This window comes from Triticum dicoccoides, chromosome 6B, assembly GCF_002162155.2.
Source record: "Triticum dicoccoides isolate Atlit2015 ecotype Zavitan chromosome 6B, WEW_v2.0, whole genome shotgun sequence".
NCBI classification, from domain to species: domain Eukaryota; kingdom Viridiplantae; phylum Streptophyta; class Magnoliopsida; order Poales; family Poaceae; genus Triticum; species Triticum dicoccoides.
This window is the reverse complement of record NC_041391.1, coordinates 190,603,609-190,615,468: the sequence shown is the minus strand read 5'-3', so window position 1 is coordinate 190,615,468 and position 11,860 is coordinate 190,603,609.

The following is an 11,860-nucleotide window of genomic DNA, read 5'->3' as shown; positions in this document are numbered from 1 at the left end:
GGAAAGGCAGGAGGGGCCACCCATCTTCTTCCCTTCCCCTAGGGGCGGCCTACCAAGGAGAGGGGCGTGCCAGCCCCCTAATGGGCTGGTCTGTCCCCTCCTTTGGCCCATTAGGCCCATACACTTACTGGGGGGGGTGTCCGGAACCCTTTCCGGTGACCCGATGACTATCCCGTGCACTTCGAAACTCTTCCGGTGTCTGAATACCATCGTCCTATATATCAATCTTCACCTCTCAACCATTTTGAGACTCCTTGTCATGTCCGTGATCTCATCCGGGACTCCGAACAACATTCCATCACCAAATCATATAACTCATATAATAATATATCGTCAATGAACGTTAAGCATGTGGACCCTATGGGTTCGAGAACTATGTAGACATGCTCGAGAAAACTCTTCGGTCAATAACCAATAGCGGAACCTGGATGTCCATATTGGATCCTACATATTCTACGAAGATCTTTATCGGTCGAACCTTATGACAACATACGTAATTCCCCTTGTCTGTCGGTATGTTACTTGCCCGAGATTCGATCGTCGGTATCTTCATACCTAGTTCAATATCGTTACCGGCAAGTCTCTTTACTCGTTCCATAATACATCATCTTGCAACTAACTCCCTAGTCACTTTGCTTGCAAGGCTTCTTATGACGTGTATTACCAAGAGGGCCCAGAGATACCTCTTCGATACTCGGAGTGACAAATCTTAATCTTGATCTATGCCAACTCAACAAACACCTTATGAGATACCTATAGAGCATCTTTATGATCACCCAGTTATGTTGTGATGTTTGATAGCACACATGGTCCGGTATTCTGCAATAGCAATAAACTCAACGATCATATGTAAAGCTAAGGGTCTTTTCCATCACATCATTCTCCTAATGATGTGATCCCGTTATCAAATGATAGCACATGTCTATGGTTAGGAAACCTTAACCATCTTTGATCAGTGATCTAGTCTAGTAGAGGCTTACTACGGACATGGTATTTGTTTATGTATTCACACATATATTTAAGTTTCCGATTAATACAATTCTAGCATAAATAATAAACCTTTATCATGAATAAGGAAATATAAAATAACAACTTTATTATTACCTCTACGGCATATTTCCTTCAGTCTCCCACTTGCACTAGAGTCAATAATCTAGTTCACATCGCCATATGATTAACACCCATAGTTCACATCGCCATCGCTACAAAAAAAATACACTTCCATGATGATACGTGTTTGGTCACAGTAGGTCGCGTTTTTTGTCATGCATGTACATCCATGACAAATTTATGACAGAATCAAGATAGTCATACCTGTGCTGTCGTAGAAGTGTTCCATGACATTACCAAAATTATCATCATGGAAGTGTCCACTTCCATGACGATAAATCGCGCGTCACAGAAGTGCTTTCGTCAAGGGTGACTGACACGTGGCATCCACCGTAACAGAACGCCGTTAAGCTATCGGGTCGGGTTTTGGATCCCATAACCCGTTAACAGCCCCGACCAATGGGAATTTTCCACGTGTAAAATTCTTATTGGCCAGACGAAACACGTGTCAGCTTGTCAGTGGGTCAGATAGGCGCCTATGATATGTCGACACGTGCCACGACCCACCACTGGCCCATTTAGCTTACAAAGCCGGCCCGTTTGACTTGGTCAAAAGTTAACGGGCTGGCCCATGAAAAGCCTGTTAACGGTCTCTTTGCAAATAGCCCATTTTATGGCCCGTTAGGCACTAAAGGAAATCGGCCCAACAACGTCAAGTGGGCCGTCGAATATAACACCAGCCCATTTCACTTTTGGCCCATGTATGGCCCACAACGTCTTTCGGCCCATATGAGGCCTTCGTATCTTTCGGCCCTTTACAGGCCCACGGTGACTCTAGCCCATAATGAACAGTAATTTTCTTTGTACCCGTTAACGGCCCGTGATTTACATGGGCCGTTTCCAGCCCGTGTTAGCTTTCGGCCTATTGACGACCCATACGTTCTTGGGCTCCTTTTCGGCCCTCGATTACTTCCGACCCGTTACTGACCTGTTCCCCTAATAGGCCAAATTCGGCCATTGGCAAGAGTCGGCCCGTTACTGGCATGTTCCCCAAATGGGCCAAATTCGGCCCATGGCAAGAGTCAGCCCGTTACTGGCATGTTACCCTAATGGGCCAAATTCGGCCCGTGGCAAGAGTCGTCCCGTTTCTGGCCAGCCCGTCCTATATTCTGGCCCATTAACGACCCGTTATGCCTGTGACAGAATTAAGCTTTTGCAGTCCTACGACCTGTTAACGGCCCGTTACCGTGCTGGGCCGATACCAATTATGCCCGATTACGGCCCATGTAGACCCATTTATCCGACGGCCCTAGGCCCATTTATCGACGGCCCGAGGCCCACCGATTACAGGCCCATTTATCGACGGCCCGTAGGAGACCCATGGATCCTACGGCCCGTATATGGCCCATGGGTAGTTGCGGCCACTAGCAAACCAGGGAAAAAGAAGACTAGGAAATAAATAAGGCCCAAACTAACGCTAGGCTATTAAGGCGATTGCACAGATTACATCCACTCGGCATCAAAGATCGCCACCAGTGCAAATATAGGGAACACCCTACACTATACAAACATGGCTTGCTGTTTTCTTCAGCCGGTGGCTACACGTTAAGAATAAATTTTGTATAGCACCAAAACAAATTACAACTATATAACAAAAGGAAGGTTGGCATAAAACTTAACAGTCTAGCAGATAAATGCACCACCAGAAGTTCAGAAGCTCGGTTCATTTGACCTGACTGTTACATTTTCATGTTGTATTGTCCGATGGAACACCATAACCCTCACCTTCATTTCCCCTAGGCTCCTGAACAACATAGCAAATGTCGGATAGTCTGGTTTCAAAACCATGCATATCTTGACGACATTGAGCAATGTTTCTCCTTGTTTCACAAAGGGCCTCTGTTAGGGAATGGACTTGTGTCTGGAGCGCAGATACAACATTGCTTTGAGCTTGCATATCTTGATCATGAGGCAGTTTGGACGATATTGCCTTAACAACCAACCCAGTATTACGTAGGAACATGCTTTTGGCACTATTAGTGGACAGGTACTGACCCACTGCAGCAAGAGCTGACATTGGGTTTGCCTCGCCACCTTCAGAAGGTGGCGGTTCCACCATTTTTTCCATAGCTCGCTGAAAAGTTGAGGTTTTACATTAGTAGTACAAGAACAGAAGATATTAAGGAGGCAGCAAAACCAAACAAAATAGCTTTGGTCTATATACAGAACTTATTCTGGTGAACACATGTAAAATATTAGTTGTATTTTATTGCAAAGTACATAATAAAACCAGGTTCCAAACATATGACCATGTACCATCGCTAATGTATTGTCTATTTCTTCACATTGTATTGAGGGCTAAGGATAAAGGGACGAAGTTTATAATACGGTGAGCATAGTATGACACCATTCATATCACAAAACAACTGAGAACAGACAAACATGCAATTGTAACGTTGTGTGGGCAAGTCCAGCACGGAACTAGATTACGGGTCAAGATCAAAGGAACATCACTCCTCCCTTTTAAACCTTGTAAGTTGCAATGATACGCTAAGACAATTGTGTATAAAATTGAAAAGAGTAATAGACATTGGCTGCAAACCATGCAATTCAAGGCACAAGTCAGAGTAATAGTAGTTAAAAGGCATGAGGATTAAGGACTTACAACAATGGCTTTGACTGGTGTAGTCATGCCCTTCTTCTTGCTGATGTGACAGTCCTTGAAGATTTCCACAGCATTTGGTTCAGGTACTTTTTGGTCCTTGCGGGCTTTCCTCTGCATTTCGAACAAGTCAATATAGATCTGATAATATGGTACAGCAAAAAGAGTGAAATAATAGCTAATTACAAGAGCCTCGCAGTGTGCAATATAGCTACGAGATCCTGTCGTCTGTTGGAATTTCACTTTCGTACGGTTGGCCTTGTTCTTTGAATAGTTCACCTACAAGAAGATAGATTTGTGTGGCACATGCGTCAATAGGACTTCAACATGTGATCTGATCACATATATATAATGTACCTGATACTTCAGATCAGACCAGTGTTTAACAAGGCCCCTCCAATCTTCATCCCATATATTTTCCACTGGAGATGTTTGGGAAAGCTCACTGTTAGCCTTGCCTTCAAAGTGAGTTTTCCTCAAGTTATACCGATACTGTCGCAGAGCAGACTTGAAAACATGGGTGCAAGCTTGTCTGGTTGCATCATCTTGGCTATCCAACTTGAACCTCATATGTTGAAAATTATGGGAGTCTCATTATCAGCAACCTAGAAAGTATGGGACAGAGCAAGACGATATTACTAGTTTCCATACATAACCATACTTACAGATAAATGGTCGAGGAAGGTGTTGAACTGGGTTTCGTCTTTGTCATTCCTGTACTGAATCCATGTTGGGAGGATACATACATGACACCTAACGGCAACCGCTGCCTCTGATACTAACTTGGCTGACTATGTAGCATCACGTGGCCTTTTTAAACCTACCTCGAAACGGATCTCCATTCTTCCTCCTCTAGATTTAGTTAACCTATCGAGCATTATCCCTAATGTTTGTTTCCTCTTGCACCTAGGTGCTAGTCCAACAAAAACATAGGAAGTGTTAGTGTACATCGAACTGTGAGACTACATATAAACAAGCATGCAACTGTAACTTGACTCCAGCAACTACCTTCTTGCTGTTGAAGCTCACAAGGTTCATCTAATATTGCCAACTCGTCTTGTGTCAAGAGTGCTTGGGAAGTAGTGTCAGGTGGCAAGGGAGCTTGGGAACGTGCTGCTAGCTCAGCTGACGCACGAGTATGTTGTGCAGCTGGTAGTACCGTGGTAGGTGTTGCAAGAACTAGGGCTGTCTCTGCTTGTTTGGTGGCAGCTATTTGTTTCTGTTTGGATTTTTTTGCAGTTCGTGTAGCATGGGATGCCGTGTTTGTAGAATTTTCCGCTGGACTTTCACCTTCTATTGCACCATCAGTACCAGCAGAATCTGCAAGATTCATCCGCTTCTCATTCCCTGCCATTCTCTATTTCTTCCTCTTTCTCTGTGCCATGTTAAGTCAAGCCGACAAGAAAAACGAATAAAATTTAGTTCTTTAGAACAAATTGATGCATGATGCAGACGAATAAAACTTTGATGTTAGACAACCACATGATAGGAGGATGTAATATGTATGAAAAACAGGACGGAAGAGATAACCAGAACTATGATGTGTGAACTAAGAAGAAGACATTTCACCAAATTAGAAGCAATGCAATGGAAGGTAGACACCATATGAAAGATGCTACAAATATCGCTCTGCCAAGTTTAACAGTGTCTCAGCATAAATGACGCTTAAACAAATGTGAAGCAGTACAAGAAATAAATCATATGCAAGATGCAAACAACATCACACTACCATGTTAGAGGTCTCTCGTCATTAGTGCCATTGCATATTCACAACATTGCATATTCACAGCTTATGATGTGTAAACTAAGGAGAAGGAATTTCAACAAATTAGAAGCAATGAAAGCCAGACACCATATGAAAGATGTAAATAATATCACTCTACCAAGTTAAAACTGTCTCATCATAAGTGCCATTTCAACAAATTAGTAGTACAAGCTAGAAAAGAATGTGAGATGTAACCTATATCACACTCCGAAGTCAAACGTGTCTTATGATAAGTGATTGTTGCAGGTTACACAACAGTAGTAATTTGATGTAAGAACATGGTGTGATAGACAGATATTGTATGTTCTAGAAACAGGAACACGTGTCTCATTCAAGTATAATGTGTAAAGTAAGCAGATGGAATTCAACAAAATTAGAAGCAATACAAGCTAGACATCACACATAACATGCAACCACATATAACAGTGCCAAGTTAGAGGGAGCACCAGTGATGCTGCACTAGGGGAGACGTGCTCATCATAAACACAACTTTGTTGAGTGTCTATGCATGTGTTGTCTTGAAAATCATCTTGGGGGTGTGGAGGAGTAGAAACTGTAGAAGCCCTCCGTTTGGAAGGAGCATCTTTATCCGCTGCCTTGCTAACTTCCTTCCGTTTTATTGATTTTGAATTGTCAAGTAAAACCAACAAGAAAAAGCAATAAAATTCTCTCTTCAGAACTCATTCATGCATGATACTGACAATCACTACTTTGATGTAAGGCAAACACATGATACCAGGATGGAATATGTACGAAAAACAGGATGGCATGGCATGTTCACAACTGTTTGTGTAAACTAAGCAGAAACCATTCCAGCAAATAAGAAGCAATGCAAGCTAGACACCACATGAAAGATGCAACCAATATGACTGCCAAGTTAAAAGCGTCCCATCATAAATGGAATTTCAACAAATTAGAAGCAGCGCATGCTATAAATCATATGAAAGATGCAACTAATATCGCACTGCATATACTAAAGGTGTCTCGTCATATTGATTGATGCGGGATACAAAAAAACAATAGTTTTATGTAAGGACATGCTTAATAGATAGATGTACTATGTACTAAATACAGGAAGGCATGTCACATTAACAGGTATAATGTCACATTTACAGGAGTATAAGCTAAGCAGACTAGCACATGCAGTTTAACCAGATTGGAAGAATTACAATCTAGACACCATATGCAACATGCAACCACATATCACACTGCCAAGTTAGAGCAAGCACCTGCAATGCTAGTGTAGGGGAAATGTTGTAATCAACTACAGATCTACGTTCACTATCTTCATCTGGCATTTCTGTTTCTTGAGAATCATGTCGGGAGGCTGACGCTGCATTCTTTAAATGAGGAGTAGTCACCTTGCCTGCCTTTCTCGTCATAAGTGATTGATGAGGGATACACAAGAACATTAGTTTGATGTAAGAACATGGTTAATACACAGATGTACTAGTATGTACCAAAAACAGAAAGGCATGTCATATTCAAAGGTATAATGTGTAAGCTAAGCAGATGCAGTTTAACCAAATCGGAAGCAATACAAGCTAGACATCCGGCTGGAGTGGTGAACATGATCATCTAGGACCTAAGAGCCTGGTGGGAGGCGGGCTGCTTCACCACCATCGCGGCTTTTAAGTTGGCTTCCAGGTGATGCATGTCTTTGCTGGGCTTGTCACTGGCTCGGCCACTGCCTTGACTAGCTATTTGTCTTCTGGTGCTCACAGGATGGTGGTTCATGTAAAAATATCTTTCCTTATCTTAATAAAGACCAACTTCCGCCTTTCAAATACAAGCTAGACACCAACATGCAACCACATATGACACCGCGAAGTTAAAGCAAGTACCTGGGATGGTGGTTCATTTTGAGCGAGGTCATCAACTACAGAGCTACATTTACCGTCTCCATCTGCTGACACTGCACCCTTTATAGCATTGTAACGTGTCTTGCCTACCCGTATACCAAGCTGGAGCGACTTCTCTCTTTTCTTTGCTGCTTCTCTTTCGGCAGGAGAGTCTAAAATACCCTTGCATAAAAACACAATAGTGAGAGTATGGGTGAAGTGTGTGCAGAACTAGTGCACTGTAAAAGTAGCAGATAGCAGGTGGCTTAAAAATAAATGGCAGGAGACATATGATAGCTCTACAACATTGCATGGCAAACAAAATTAGATTCTACTCCGTATGATTTTGTAATATATGAGCACAGGAAATGCGGGTACTCCTCGAGCACACCACCACATGTGGTCATATCTAAGATAACAGTCAACTGAAAATAAATAGGTCAGTCGTTTTTTTTAATGAACCGCCTGATCTATAAGGAACGGGCAGATGGCCTTCGTCTACCTTCCGCCAATCGCTGTTGACGATCTTTCACGAACCACCAGCGACCACCAGCCCAGACCCGTGCCTCCGCCGCCCCGCCCTCCCATTGACCTCACACCACCGCCGTGCTTGGCAGCGCCGCCAAGCCATCCCTTTAATCCCGGCCGACCTCCAAATCGGGCGCCAGTAGCTCTAGGCCGCAGACGCCCCTAAGATAAACACCAAGGCGCTGCTTCCCCGGTGTAATAGTCGTACTAGCGCCTGTTACGCCGGGGAATGCTTCCGTTAATTGGGAATCAACTGGCCAGAAATTGAAATTCAGGGGGGGCGACAGACCTCTAGCTAAGGTGAAATAGTATATGAGGAGAAACCTTGTGCATCACGAGTTACTAGGAACATCTGGTATCAAGAAGAAGCGGTCAACTAGTGTCTTCTGTGGGATGAATACTGTGCAAGCAGAGACGTAAGATTTCCACAAATAAGGGAAGAGGAGTACCTTCTTCGGTTGTCGGTGTAGTCACCTCCACATGTCGTGCCGATCTTCTTGTTTTTACCGGGGAAACCGATGTTCTGGAGGGTGCAGGCTTGGATGAACCCATGGCCAAATTGTTGACTGTGTTGCTGTGGCTGAATGTCGGTGGAGGGGAAGCAGATCTGAGGCGGCAAAGGACGGCGTAGCAGGAACAACTCTGGTGCGGTGGAGGGTGGCGAAGTTGGAGTGACAGCGGTGAGGCGTAGGACGGCGTGGTTGAACTGGCTCGGGTACGGACGACTCGGCCTCGGCTTCAACTACTAGCCGTGGAGGGCGTTGCGGTTGAGGTTGCGGTGGACGACGACGTCGGGGTATCGACTCCGGCGTGATGGAGGAGGGCGGCGGTTGGTGGGTGGGATAGGGTGGCAGACGGAGGATGCCAGGGTTTCGCGGCTGGTGGAGAGGTAGTTTTGGCGCCCACGGAGTACGAATGGGGAATCGGGCGGGTGGGGGGAACCATGTTTCGGTCTGGGACGCGCTTGTTTTTGGCTTTTTTGAACAGAAGATGGGACGCGCTTGTTTGAAATTTGGGGAAAGTACAAACTTTTCCCCCTCTTAAATTCCGGACCTACTGCGAGTTGGGGGTAGGATGGTAATCCCAGGTGTCCCAAATAGTGGGCGGGAGCGATTTCGGCCGTGCGCATGTGTGCTTAGGCGGCCATTGTGTATGAATGTTTTTCGGAGGCGGTTGCGTGGCGTCTAGATGAAGCTACAAACCTACCCCGGTTTAGACCTTTGGACGTCGGGCCGGTAGGTTTCACAGGTCGGAGTTATTAGAAAAGTAATTTCCTTGTACTACCAAACATTGGTCTCACGCGGTTTCGGGCGAGTAGAGGCTCTTTTGGCGCTTCGTTCGAAATTTTGAAACACAAGCATTCACGTTTAGAGTACTCTTGAACTATGAGGATTGACCTAAATAGACAACGTTATATTTGACCTTGTATGTTTGAAAACCTCATTAAATTATCCGCTTCCTTTTGAATTTTGACACTTGAAAATCCTATAACTACGATTATTTTGGAATGGAGGAGCTAAATTTGAATCTATTTTGTACACGACTACATATGCTATTATGTACAAAATCAGAGCAAAGATTGGTACCCCCATAGTTTAGGTATGGTTTACAAATGCCATGATATCAAATTCAAATAATTGAATGGACTTCATGTTGAATTCGATTTTTTTAAACCACCTTAGGTTGAATTCAAATGTATACTAGTTCATAGGTAGCTATTTATAAATGTCCATTGTGTAACTTTCGTATGTATAATGTGATTTACACACACAACATGAACTATACTCACGTTTATATTCGATTGCTAAAGCGATGCATTGTCTGGAGTTCAAAATACTAACTATGTCGATCAATTGTGTCGAATAATAACATAGACATGCTCAAATTCGATAGAATCTAGATGTCTGATGGATCAATGACCGCTCCTTACACGAATTGCAAATATCATGATCCCATCCTAATATTTGGATACAATTTATATCTTTAATCAATGTGTAGAGAAGTCTTTTACGTGTAGTTTCACTCTCCATCGGCGGTCTCTCACACATGCTCACACACTCTCTCCCGAGGTGTCTTTCTCGCACACATTCTCTAGATATAACCCTCCCTCCCTCTCGTAACCATTTACAACTGTTTTCACTAACCTTTATCACAAGCACTCTTCCTCTCGCAAACATACACACGCACAATCCTCATCGACCCTTTCTATATACATGGACCTGCCTACGTGTCTCATGTACGCACATTATCTTTACGCTTGTCTCTCACGCATTATCTCACACCTCTCTTCCTAATCGACGAGTATGATTCTAGCAGAGCATTCTGTAGGATGCCCCTTAAAGTTAGGTTGGATGAATAGTAATATCAGAGATAAAGGGGTTACCTTAGTCCGAGAACCTAGGGTTACAAATCCTAGCCGGCTTTGTCAGTGGACACAGAGTCCTTCACAATTCTGCTATCTTTGTCTTGTACGACTAGTCATCCATGGGTCTTCCTAAATGTGTCATGGGCCGACCAATGTGGCGCAGGACGGAACCGAACAAAGGGCCTCACCTCGACCCACCGGACCTCACGCGGTGACACACCCTCTGCCCCCACATCTCATTATCTTCTCACACCCACACAGACCAACACAAACACCACACACATAGAAAAATTCTCCTGGTGCCTCTATTCCCTCCCCCCTTGCATATACACACTCAAGGGAATAGAATCTCTTGTCGTGACGTCATATTCGTCTCTCTCTCTAGACCACCCTTATTTCTCGTGCTATCTCTCCCACCCCCACCCCCCGTCGGCCCCTCTATCCATGCCTCTCTCGAATACGTAATACACACACATACCTCTCTAGGCCCCGCCAAATGCATCAACTACACATTCACACATGTTACATCACGTACCCCATTGATCTAAAAAGCCCTCTCTTCACGTTTATTTCGCATACAACATTCCTTTTGAATAAAGTGTGGCCAAAAAATTATTTTAGAGTTTCTACATATATACAACATTACAAAGTTATATGGAGGAGTACGAACGCTAATTTGCATTGCATTGTGCCCACAATGATATTTATTCCGCACAGTGAATTTGTATATTTTTATACTATATACAAAGTTAGTCATAATAAAGAGAAACGAAGAGCATCTCTCTCTCCATTGCATACCCCCCTGTACGCCCCTTTCACATATGCACACAAAACTATCTCCATGTCCTCTAAAATTAAGCCCCCAGAAAATTCACGCGTGTTTCATCTTTCTCTCGCGATATATGCAATGACGATCATTGTATTTGAAGTGAAAGCACGATACATACATTGGACTTCATAATCCACTCATTACGGTCACCGTTTACGTTTAGTGGTTATTATACAGTCACGGGCTCACCGTGCAACTTTGTATTTGCTCATGACATGACTAGTTGACCAGTTGACCGCTCCACGTGGCACCTCATCTAGTGTTGCATCACATTATCTCATTAACATCGTGCCCACCTATCGACTTGTATCTACTCTACATCTACACTATTATAAAATACATAAAATACACTCTTATAAAAAACAGAGTTGGTGATGATGGTGTGCCTGCCATCCTGCAATATAGGTTGTCCAGTTTATATCTGACGGATAGGAAAGAAACTATGACAGTTTTGCAAAAAGGTACCCACACACCTCTCCACATTTGCAAATAAGGCCTTCCCTCCTTCATCCTTTTCTCTCACAAGATAAACAAGTCAAACAAATGCATCTTGATGTTACGTGCAACGCACGGGCATCTTGCTAGTAAGAATGAAAACAAACGACAAAAAATATTTTAACGGTGGTGCGAAGTCATGACCGCGGGCACAGCGGACAAGGTGGCCTTGTATTGGTATGCTGAGCCGTCTGTTTTAACACACAGGAGCTGGTGTGGTGATTATACACACACGCACGCATGCACACGAACTCCATCCACGAAACACTCACACAAACACATGCACCCACGTACGCACACAACACTCACACGTACACACGTAGCC